The 12,500-nt window shown below is 44.4% G+C and overlaps 1 protein-coding gene across 1 annotated transcript in view; it reads left to right on the top strand.

Annotated features, from left to right (window-relative positions):
• cd34 (CD34 molecule) overlaps positions 1–12,500 on the top strand; it is a 26,364-nt gene that overhangs the window by 578 nt on the left and 13,286 nt on the right. The window lies entirely within an intron of this gene.

The following is a 12,500-nucleotide window of genomic DNA, read 5'->3' as shown; positions in this document are numbered from 1 at the left end:
TTTAATTAGATGCCACTTTGTTGATCTAGATGTGTGTTGTTGGTACAGCAGCATGTCAACAAGGCTTTGCACACGAGTTAAAACATTGAATTAAAGTAAAACGGGTAGACAGCAGTGGATTCAGAGTTCCCTCCCTGCGTGTGCGCGCGCTAATTGCAAGGTGATGTATGACTGGTTCTGGATCAGCTCGGTGTAACGACTTCTGCGGAGCCTCGGGGCGAGAGAGGTGACCTTAGGGAGGAGAGGAGGAGAGGAGGAGAGGAGATGAGAATAACTTTAAGGTTTACGATCATGAGACGGGGGAACACGGTGGCAGTGTGCACATAAAAAGGCGTGTGCATCAGCAGCTAACACGCGGTGATTAGATTTACGGTAAATCTAATAACTGAGGACACGCCCCATCGAGGAGTAAAAGCCACGATACAGACACACATAATAATCAGGTTATTTTGTTGATTGAAAAACATTTCTCTGTGTAATTGGGGGTTAATTTGTTTTCAGCGATGGGAAACAGGGCCAAACATCTGGTTCATGGTGTTTTTCAAACTTTTATTACTTTTTTTATGATGTTTTTTTTGTATTTTCAACAAAAAGTATTGCACATGTTCCCTAGCGATATTAAAAAAAAAAAAAAAATTCAGACACCATGCTCACACATTTTATACATTATTATTAATAATAAAAATAATAATAATAATAATAATAGTATTTAGAAGAAAACAAAATTGAATAATAATATTAATCTTAAAATGTATAAATACAAATAATAATATTAAATATAAAAAATAACATAATAATAATAACCAAAATAATAAAAATTACAAAAAAGAAGAAATACAAATATAAATATATAAATATATATATAATAAATATATAAATAATAATACAAAATGTTCTCTCCCTTTTAGTTGGTTGATACTTCATGTTTCCCATTTAAAAACCTCTCTTTTAATCAGTAATCAATCTCCATCCACTGCCCTTCAGTGGGGGCTCAGCCTTACGCCAGTCTCTTGTTAGTTGTTGTCTTGCTTGTAACCAACAGTATCTTGATTAAATATCTATCAGTATTTCAGTATTTCACCAAAATGGTTTATATTTCAAAGTACACACCTCTTCAGGATGTCTTTGTAGTGTGCATGTTTTTGCCAAAGCAAATCATTCTGGAAAACATCAGTGCAGTCTGAGGTCTGCTGACTCGGCACTATGCTCACACACACCTGTGACATTATTCACACACACACACGTCCAACTGTCGATGTGGTGCTATCTTCCAGAGGCAGGGTCACAAGTGGCTGCAAGAAGAAACACAATACTGGAAAAGCCCTCCTGTAAGTGCATCGATGGTTTGTATACAGTAGAGGGAATGTGACGTCAACAACAGCAAGTCTGCCATCTTCGGAGGATACCACCAACATATCGATTTAACCTGTATAGCAAGCAAAGCGGTTTAAATCCGATTAATTGAAACGTTTCAACATTGGTCGGTTTGCAGCCAATCCCACAACCAGCGACGAAACAAAAGAAGGACCATGGGATAATGTCTTTTAAAAGGAAAACCTTACAATGGAGACGTAGCCCTGAAAGATTGGAGTATTCACAAATATACGTTGTGTTAGCATTCAGTTAGCAAAGCATTAGCTTCACACACACCTCCGTCCGGATGATGTTGAAGCTGTCATTAAACCTGTAGATGTGAAGGCCCTGTTCGCCTTGTTTGTAAATAACACATGACCCTCCGAAGGTTTCACAAGCTGCAGACAGGTGTAGGCGCTAACACCGAACAGGCGGTTCAGTCACGGGGATCGAAGGCAGGTCGTCAGGATCATTTTCCTCTTCTTTTATGAATGAAAACATTTCGCCGCGATGCCTAATATTTTTATTTTGCTTTCACTTTAATCATTTCGGATGCAAAACAGCTGACAACTGATAGATAGGAATGCATGCAGGAATGTTGATAACGTAGAAAGAGCCATACTCAGTACCTAAAGCACATTTCTCTGGTGATGCTTAGTGACATTTTGAATTCAGGACTTTCAATTATAATGGAGTATTTGAAGACCATAGTATTTTCACTTGATAAAGGATGTGAGTAGTTCTTCCATCTCTGGTCACAAGACTCCATCTGTGTCCAACTTAAGGACTGCGGGGCAGAGGTCTGGCCCTCGATCACGTCTTTATAAAATGTTTCGATGTTTCACGCTTCATTACGTCCGTCTCCTGCATGAAGAACACTCTTTGTTGCTCTGATGCATGCAGAGCGTCTTTTTGGAGGTCGTAGTGTGTCGGGGGAGTTTAATCGATGCCACATTAGATTTGGTGGAAGTGATGTCATTACCCAGAGGGCCTTGGGGTGTGGCAGCTGATCTGAGACCAGTCGTAAAAACATGCTTTGTAGTGTTTCTGAAAAATGGAGAAGAGCCTAAGCAGTGTTTTTTTCTGTCTTTGTCTCGCATTTGGAAAGAAGAAAAGTATTGCATTTTAAATTAATTTGGCATTGCATTATATCTCGGTTAGTTCGAAAGGTATATTGCTTATTTGAAACAAATATCTTTTATCATATAAATACAAATGACTCAGTCCACTAGATGGTGCTGAGTTTGTCTCTGATGGGGTTATGGGATTTATATACAGACACATGCTGCTGATGTTCAGGTGTATATCAGTATGTAGTGTCTCTACTTCAAAGAGTCCTCTCCTGCTGATGTTCAGGTGTATATCAGTATGTAGTGTCTCTACTTTAAAGAGTCCTCTCCTGCTGATGTTCAGGTGTATATCAGTATGTAGTGTCTCTACTTTAAAGAGTCCTCTCCTGCTGATGTTCAGGTGTATATCAGTATGTAGTGTCTCTACTTTAAAGAGTCCTCTCCTGCTGATGTTCAGGTGTATATCAGTATGTAGTGTCTCTACTTTAAAGAGTCCACTCCTGCTGATATTCAGGTGTATATCAGCATGTAGTGTCTCTACTTTAAAGAGTCCTCTCCTGCTGATGTCCAGGTGTATATCAGTATGTAGTGTCTCTACTTTAAAGAGTCCTCTCCTGCTGATGTTCAGGTGTATATCAGTATGTAGTGTCTCTACTTTAAAGAGTCCTCTCCTGCTGATGTTCAGGTGTATATCAGTATGTGGTGTCTCTTCTTTAAAGAGTCCTCTCCTGCTGATGTTCAGGTGGATATCAGTATGTAGTGTCTCTACTTTAAAGAGTCCTCTCCTGCTGATGTTCAGGTGTATATCAGCACGTAGTGTCTCTACTTTAAAGAGTCCTCTCCTGCTGATGTTCAGGTGTATATCAATATGTAGTGTCTTTACTTTAAAGAGTCCTCTCCTGCTGATGTTCAGGTGTATATTAGTATGTAGTGTCTCTACTTTAAAGAGTCCTCTCCTGCTGATGTTCAGGTGTATATCAATATGTAGTGTCTCTACTTTAAAGAGTCCTCACCTGCTGATGTTCAGGTGTGTATCAGTATGTAGTGTCTCTACTTTAAAGAGTCCTCTCCTGCTGATGTTCAGGTGTATATCAGTATGTAGTGTCTCTACTTTAAAGAGTCCTCTCCTGCTGATGTTCAGGTGTATATCAGTATGTAGTGTCTCTACTTTAAAGAGTCCTCTCCTGCTGATGTTCAGGTGTGTATCAGTATGTAGTGTCTCTACTTTAAAGAGTCCTCTCCTTCTGATGTTCAGGTGTATATCAGTATGTAGTGTCTCTACTTTAAAGAGTCCTCTCCTGCTGACTACAGGGACTCTGTGATTCCCGCCCGAAGTTACAAACATCTCGTTTGGATTTGAAGCTCTGATCAGCAGGAAGAGGAAGAGCGCTTTGATAAAAGCTCGAACGCGCTTGACTCTTTTAATCCGTGTGAACTTCCCCGTCATGTTCAAGCAGTTTGTTTTTCTGCTCCCACTTCCCATGGCTGTCAGTCAGGAGCGATGCAGCCGTGCAAATATGCGGCGCTGAAATGGCCATGGTCTGCAGTGTCGGGTGATGTCATTGAACGCCTCTTTGGAGTATGTTGTAAGCTGCCGTCTGTCTCCCAAGACTTCAGGGGAAAACCCGAGGCTTTGAGTCTGCGGTGGAGGAGAAGGGGAAACATGGAGGCTGGCTTTCATATCATACATTCAGGGTGTCTGCAAGGCTTCTGATGACAAGTCTCCGCAGCAGGGTCAGCTAAATGAGAAGTGTCGACTGCAACGTTACAAAATAGATATTTCCTTATTTGCGGTTGGGATATTTCCTGTTGAAGTCTTTTCCTGTCCGGCTGAATTTCGTAAGAGAAAACTTAAGGAAATTCCTTTTATATTTCTTAACAACAAAGCAGCTCAAAGTGCATCAGGAACACTTTATAAAATTACTTTCATTAAAGGTGGGGTAGGTAAGTTTGAGAAACCGGCTCGAGATCGCTAGAATTTGAAAATACACAACCGGAGAAAATCTGCCACTTCCTCACAGAGCCCCTCCCCCAACACACACATGACCAATGAGGGCACGAGATAAGTGTGTGCCCCGATGGAAGGCTGACAGGCAGGTAGGCCATCCAATCCGATTGGTTGTACTTTTTACAGTATTACGGCTTCTACAGATGACATTTTTTTATGGATTTTTTGTCAAAGCACTTCAGATATTCATTGCTATCGGGATGTTAAGAGCATTCCATGGAATATAACAAAAAGTGTATCTCGAGCCGGTTTCTGAAACGTACCTACCCCGCCTTTAACATTTAAAATGAAAGAAAAATTCAAGAATATGGAAAGAAAAACGGGCAGAAGTTGATGGTTATACATTTAAAAAATCAAAGTTACAGTGCAGAGAAAGACATTAAATAATCCAGATGAAATCATGTTTAAAGAGGCCATATTATTCTTTTGGGTGTGTTATAGGTTTTAGTGCATGTAAATGGTCTGCAAAGGCTCAAATCCCTGTACCCTCCAGAGTAGAGACACAGAATACTAATATCAACCTGAAATATAGCAGTCCCCTTTTTTACAGATGAGCAGCAGAGCAAGATGTGTTCCCATCCATGCATTCAACTTACATCTCAAATTAAAAAGACGAGAGCATTTTGTAAACGTTTCAAATGATACCCTTTCTCAAGTTGTCATCATCGTAATTGTATCCAAACATTATTGCGGGGGTCTCGACAGTGCATGAGTTGATATTTCTGCTGCACCGAAATGTTTCTCACGTCTCTGTTTCTCGCCCTGCCAACGTCAACATGGCAGCGTCTCTCTCTGCTTCTCATGGTCTGAGGTTATGGAGCAGCATTCCTTCGGTCCCAGCGCTGAGATGCCGAGGTGGGATCCACGTCATCCTGCAGGGCGTGGGTCTGCGTTACGTAAGCGCTGGCGGAAAGCCGTCTGATGTCAGCGAGGGTGTGTGTCCAGAGTTATGAGTAATTAAGCCTGGAGCCACTGCTTTCTGCAGGAGAGGAAAACAGCTGGGAATATTTGAGAGTCCACTCCTCGTCTGCAAATATTGAAACGTCACCTCAACAGATAGAAGAAATCACTCCGCACTATTGATGCTGCTGGAGTAGACCCTAACTCTTCTGTTAGAGCAAGACATCATTGTTTGAAGATTGGTTTTTGTGAGATGTAAGATATTTATTTTATTAGTATCTTTACTTAATCCCTACGGTGACTAAACAGTCCAAAACATTTCATTTAAACACGCTGCAGCTTCAGAAACGATGCAAATATAAAAACACCAGCTGTGTGCGTCACTCTTTAGTGTCCCCTGGTCTCCCAGCTGTGTGCGTCACTCTTTAGTGTCCCCTGGTCTCCCATGCTGTGTGTGTCACTCTTTAGTGTCCCCTGGTCTCCCAGCTGTGTGCGTCACTCTTTAGTGTCCCCTGGTCTCCCAGCTGTGTGCGTCACTCTTTAGTGTCCCCTGGTCTCCCAGCTGTGTGCGTCACTCTTTAGTGTCCCCTGGTCTCCCAGCTGTGTGCGTCACTCTTTAGTGTCCCCTGGTCTCCGTTTCTCCTGATGGAAATGTGTTGTGACCAGAGATGGGGTCGTTACTAAAAAAAAGTAATATATTACACTACTTCGTTACTATCTACATAAAGTAATTCGTTACTTTACTCGTTACTTTACTCGCAGTGCAGCCCGCCCCTCCCTACAGGCAGATCACGCAGACTGCTAACGTTTCAAATGTTCTCTTTAGTTCAGTTTCCATTGTCGCATAAGACTGATCCAGATCCTGAATGTTTTCCTATCTGACCGTGGCTGTCCTCTGTCTCCTGCTATCTGACCGTGGCTGTCCTCTGTCTCCTGCTATCTGACCGTGGCTGTCCTCTGTCTCCTGCTATCTGACCGTGGCTGTCCTCTGTCTCCTGCTATCTGACCGTGGCTGTCCTCTGTCTCCTGCTATCTGACCGTGGCTGTCCTCTGTCTCCTGCTATCTGACCGTGGCTGTCCTCTGTCTCCTGCTATCTGTATATTTTGCGCAGTCTATCTCTGCTCACGCTGTTGCGTCAGCGTGTTCTCCTGCGTGTTGGCCATGTGTTGCACTGGAGCCAGACTTCAGCCGAGCACGTACGAACTGCGCATGCGTGAGTGGCAATAACTCTCCTTACCAGCAGGTGGCGGTAGTGTGTATTCGTCATTCAAAACAGGCAACAACCGGAAAACAGAGAAGACTGATGATACCCAACTTTATCTCAGCACCACTCCATCCTCCCAGCTCCCCCCTCAGTCTCTCATCAACTGCCTGCATGACATCAAGACATGGATGTCCTCAAACTATCTGAAGCTGAACAGCGGTAAAACAGAGCTCATGGTTGTGGCACCCAAGGCCCTGCTCCAGAAGGTTGGTGACTTCGTCCTTGAGGTCGACGGCTGCTCCATCTCCCCATCTCCTGAAGCCCGCAACCTGGGTGTGATCCTCGACTCCACCCTTTCCTACCATTCCCACGTCAAGTCTGTGACCAAATCGGCTTTCTACCACCTGCGGAACATTTCCAGACTCCGACCGTCACTCTCGGAGTCGGTTGCCGAGACCCTGGTGCATGCATTTGTCACCACCCGCTTGGACTACTGCAATGGTGTCCTGTTCGGGGTTCCCAACAAAACCCTGGACAGGCTCCAGTATGTCCAAAACTGTGCTGCTAGGGTCCTCACGCACACAAAGCCGTGGCAGCACATCACTCCCACCCTCATCCACCTCCACTGGCTGCCGGTCAAGTCCCGCATAAACTATAAAGTCCTCCTCCTGACCTACAAGTCCCTCCATGCCCTTGCCCCCCAGTACCTATCGGACATCCTTCACCCACATGCCCCACCCCGGAACCTGCGGTCCTCAGACTCTGGCCTGCTCACCACCCCCCGCACCAAACTGAGAGCCTTCGGGGACAGAGCCTTCAGCGTGGCAGCCCCCACCCTCTGGAACGCTCTCCCTGCGGAGATTCGCAACATCCCCACACTGGACGCCTTCAAAGGGCCCTCGAGACCCATCTGTTCATCAAGGCCCTAATCGATCTGTTTTTTGTTTTTTTTTGTTTGTGCTTGCCCTATTCCTGTAAAGCGACCTTGGGTCCCTTGAAAGGCGCTATAGAAATCTCCGTTATTATTATTATTATTATTATTATTAAGAACAGACTACGTGCGTGATATAAACAAACAACAGCTATGTGCGTTAGCTTCACCTTAGCATGTGTTCTTTGCAGGTGTTTGTTGAGGTTTGATTATGACTGATTTTAGAAAGTAACGAAGGAACGCGTGTCGGGGCGATGTTAGTAACTGTAGTGTGATTACTGGATTATAAAAGTAGCGCGTTACACTACTCCGCGTTACACCCAACTCTGGTTGTGACCGTTGTAGCGTGTTTGCACTTCTCTCCCACCGTATGTCACCACCATTTGAACTCTCTGGTAAAGTGGACCTTAATTGTTGCTCCTTGTCTGCTTAACAACCACGATAACAAAAGGACTTTCGAAATGTTTTTCAAAAGAAAAACATATTACCGTTGAGAAAAACAAACACACTAAATGATCGTCCAGGAAAATAGAGAAAGTTGGACGAGTCGATCATCGAGCAACAATAAAACAATCCTAATGAAAAGCAGACGCCTTGTTCAGATCGTCCTTTCCCAATTACAGCAGCGTGTTGTTCCTCGTTCCCCCGGCACCCTGCTGCAGTCTACAGCTGCTCGCTTTTCACCAGCGAGAGGAAAATAAAACCTCTCCTCCTGTTTCAGCCCGGCACATGTGGCGGGACAAGGCTTCGAGAAACTCCACACACATATCGCTGCTAGTTAATGAGATGTTTCTGTAACCTCCGAAACAAGAAGTTGGAAGGCGCCTTGTTGTGGCCTCTTTTGTTCTCCACGCCAAACTGAACTCCGGCGATCCTCCGATCCGAGGTTACGCTGATGCAAAGCCAAGGCGTAGTAAGCGGCGTGTCTTTATGGAGGGGTTTGCATGTTTACTCTGCGAATAAAAGCCCGTAATGAGCCTTGGCCGAGGCCTTCGGACCGCCAGAGTAATCGCTCCTGGTAATGAATGTTCGCTCGCTGGAGCCCGGCTTTATACTTGCTAATTTAAAACACAAGACAGTGACCTTCTGCTCAAGGCCCTGGGGCTGGACTCGTGTGTACTGCGTGTGTGTGCATCGATAACAGTGTGGTTTCGGGTTGTTTGTGTGTACGTGACTAATGGCTGTACTGATTTTTGAAATTGCACTGCGGCTATTTTGTCGTTTTTCACCACTGATGGGGTCATTTCGTTAAAGAGGCCCTGTTACGCTTTTAGTGGTGTGTCCTTTCCTGTCCTGTAGGGTGTTATAGGTTTGTGTGCATGTAAATGGTCTGCAGAGGCTAGAATCCGATAGATTTTGTAATATCTTCCTACCCATGTCAGCATTTTGAAGACTTTTGATATTGATTCTAGAAATGTAGACCAATTAAGTCAAAGTCAGCTTTATTGTCAAGAATTCTACATGTTGTACATCCAGAAATGTGTGTGTGTGTGTGTGTGTGTGTGTGTGTGTGTGTGTGTGTGTGTGTGTGTGTGTGTGTGTGTGTGTGTGTGTGTGTGTGTGTGTGTGTGTGTGTGTGTGTGTGTGTGTGTGTGTGTGTGTGTGTGTGTGTGTGTGTGTGTGTGTGTGTGTGTGTGTGTGTGTGTGTGTGTGTGTGTGTGTGTGTGTGTGTGTGTGTGTGTGTGTGTGTGTGTGTGTGTGTGTGTGTGTGTGTGTGTGTGTGTTGTGGTCATTGAAGTGCAGCACAGATGATGTCGTCATTAACACATACTGCTGAAGAAGGAGAAAAGAATCAAAGGAGGCAGCATCCTGAGTGATGGCTGCTGCGGGCCATTGTTTTTATCCACCCCTTAATTATCTCATTAAAATAGTTCCAGCAAGGCCGTGAAACTTTAAACCTGTTTCCAAAACATGTTGTCAGCGGATCAGAGCGCGTGCAGCTGCTCTTTCCTCTGCAGATGTTCGTGGAGCGGCTCCAGCTGCTGGTTCTACGTCAGAGTGAGAACAAAGGCTGTGAAAAGATATCGAGACCTCAAGCCTCAAACGATCTGCTTCTGACGGAAGCTCAGGGAGAAGACGAGTGAGACATAATAGTGATCATGTGAAAGCCTTAGAGACGTGGCTGTGAGCTCGGTTGTGATTGGTCAACCGCTTAGGGATGTCCCACCCCTTAGCCTATCACGTACAATGTGTTGGAGCGCTAGCCTATAGAAGTGTTCCAAAGTCATCGAAGGAGTCCAATAGAGGCGTTTCAGGGATGTTAGCCTTTGCAGACCATTTACATGCACTAAAACCCCACACCACCGGAGAGAGAAAGAAAGGCCCTTTAAAGTTGTTTTTATTTAATTTGGGTGTAATTCAGTCCTACTTTATTACATTCTGCATTTTGTATCTCTTACATTTTTTATATGACTTTAGGAGCATGGTGTGTGTTCTGCAGGAGTGTGTGTGTGTTTCCTCTTCGTGTGTGTGTGTGTGTGTGTGTGTGTGTGTGTGTGTGTGTGTGTGTGTGTGTGTGTGTGTGTGTGTGTGTGTGTGTGTGTGTGTGTGTGTGTGTGTGTGTGTGTGTGTGTGTGTGTGTGTGTGTGTGTGTGTGTGTGTGTGTGTGTGTGTGTGTGTGTGTGTGTGTGTTACCCCTGCAGGTGTGTGTGAGAGAGAGTGAGGAGTGTGTGTTTCCACTGCAGGATGGTGTGTTTCCACTGCAGGAGTGTGTGTGTGTGTTTCCTCTTCAGGTGTGTGTGTGTGTGTGTGTGTGTGTGTGTGTGTGTGTGTGTGTGTGTGTGTGTGTGTGTGTGTGTGTGTGTGTGTGTGTGTGTGTGTGTGTGTGTGTGTGTGTGTGTGTGTGTGTGTGTGTGTGTGTGTGTGTGTGTGTGTGTGTGTGTGTGTGTGTGTGTGTGTGTGTGTGTGTGTGTGTGTGTGTGTGTGTGTGTGTGTGTGTGTGTGTGTGTGTTACCCCTACAGGAGTGTGTGCCCACAGTGTGTGTTTTGCAGAGTGTTATCTGCGTTCCCTCCACAGTTTGAGGTCGCTGCACGCCGTCTGCTGCTACAGCCACTTCCTGTCTGAGGATGTGCACGGATGACATTCCAAACCTGCTGTTAATTACTTTGGGAGTTTCTGTTTTTCACAACTATCGAGTGTTTTGATTAAAAACACAACGGGGCGCGGTCAGGATGAAAGAATAACGGTCACGTGTGTTGTAGTATTCCTGACGTGTCGAGCCGTAGCGCTACGATCTGTCTGGGTGTTTGGATGCGTTTAGTGACAAAGTCTTTTGGTTTCTTTGTACAGACGGTGTGTAATGTGTTGCTAAGAGACCACACTGTTAACACAACCAGGTGTCAATTACGTAGAGATTAAATCAAGTATGTTGACGGAATAATTTGTCGTTTTTCAAAATGTATCTTTCTCTAGTTATATTAGATAACAACACAAAATAAATTTAAAAGGTTGTAGATAATTTTTAGTTTTTAAAATGTATAGATTGTTTGATTAAAACTTCATCTCGGAACTTTTATAGATGTACGAAATATTACTGCTCATTTTCAGATTCATTTTGCACAGGGATTTTAGCCTCTGCAGACCGTTTACATGCACCAAAACCTTTAGAACACACACGATAAATATAATAGGGCCTTTTGATGAGTTTCTATCAACGCAGACAGAGAATCGTATCGAAGCTCCCACTTTAAAAAATAAGAGTAACTCACCTCTGATGCAATATTTACAGGAAATAAACTTGCAGCATTCATTGTTCAGTTTATCAGGTGCTTTGAACTGTTTGTTGATATGCATTGAATACAATTATAAAACCGCAAAATATGTCACTTAGTCAGGGATTTGGAAGGGGCCGTTTTGTATAAATGTAAAAATGCCAAGCATACTTCTGCCTTTTTCCTTTTGAAAACCTCTGGGTTTATGATAACAAAAAAATGCCCTGACAGATTCATCTATATTAAAATGATTGGCCTCATTTCTCCCTCTGTATTTCTTCGTCCCAGATAGAATTATGAATTCCTGCGTTAAACTGAGGAGACATTCCTCCTTGTAGGGAGTGAGGAGGAAGGGGTGAGGGGAGATGTGAGGGTCTGCTGTGGACATCTGGAAGCAGAGGAGCTGGAGAAGGAGGGTGGGACTCGTTGTGACAGCCAGGGAGAGTCTCTGTAGTCTGGGTGGAGGTCAGATGGAGGATTTAGATCCGAGGCTTTTCCCCGTGAACATGATGTCATCCTGCAGCTGCTCAATCTGACTGCACCCCTTTAATCAGGGGGGAGAGGGGCTGATACCCTCCCTCTGCACCTCCCTACATCTGAATGGAGTAGCTATGATACTTACACGTTTTGTCCAGCAGGATAATATTAATGACTTTATGATTTTTAAAAGCTAATGTTGGGCTATAAAGGAACTACAGCACGGTCACATGACTTCACGTCACCACCGCTAAGCTAAAGGCGGCTAATGTTAGGCTATAAAGGAACTACAGCACGGTCACATAACTTCACGTCACCACCGCTAAGCTAAAGGAGGCTAATGTTGGGCTATAAAGGAACTACAGCACGGTCACATGACTTCACGTCACCACCGCTAAGCTAAAGGCGGTTAATGTAGGGCTATAAAGGAACTACAGCATGGTCACATGACTTCACGTCACCACCGCTAAGCTAAAGGTGGCTAATGTTGGGCTATAAAGGAACTACAGCACGGTCACATGACTTCACGTCACCACCGCTAAGCTGAAGGTGGCTAATGTTGGGCTATAAAGGAACTACAGCACGGTCACATGACTTCACGTCACCACCGCTAAGCTAAAGGTGGCTAATGTTGGGCTATAAAGGAACTACAGCACGGTCACATGACTTCACGTCACCACCGCTAAGCTAAAGGTGGCTAATGTTGGGCTATAAAGGAACTACAGCACGGTCACATGACTTCATGTCACCACCGCTAAGCTAAAGGTGGCTAATGTTGGGCTATAAAGGAACTACAGCACGGTCACATGACTTCACGTCACCACCGCTAAGCTAAAGGAGGCTAA

Source organism: Pseudochaenichthys georgianus, unplaced genomic scaffold (genome assembly GCF_902827115.2).
Source record: "Pseudochaenichthys georgianus unplaced genomic scaffold, fPseGeo1.2 scaffold_413_arrow_ctg1, whole genome shotgun sequence".
In the NCBI taxonomy this organism is placed as follows: domain Eukaryota; kingdom Metazoa; phylum Chordata; class Actinopteri; order Perciformes; family Channichthyidae; genus Pseudochaenichthys; species Pseudochaenichthys georgianus.
This window is presented reverse-complemented; position numbering and strand designations above follow the sequence as displayed.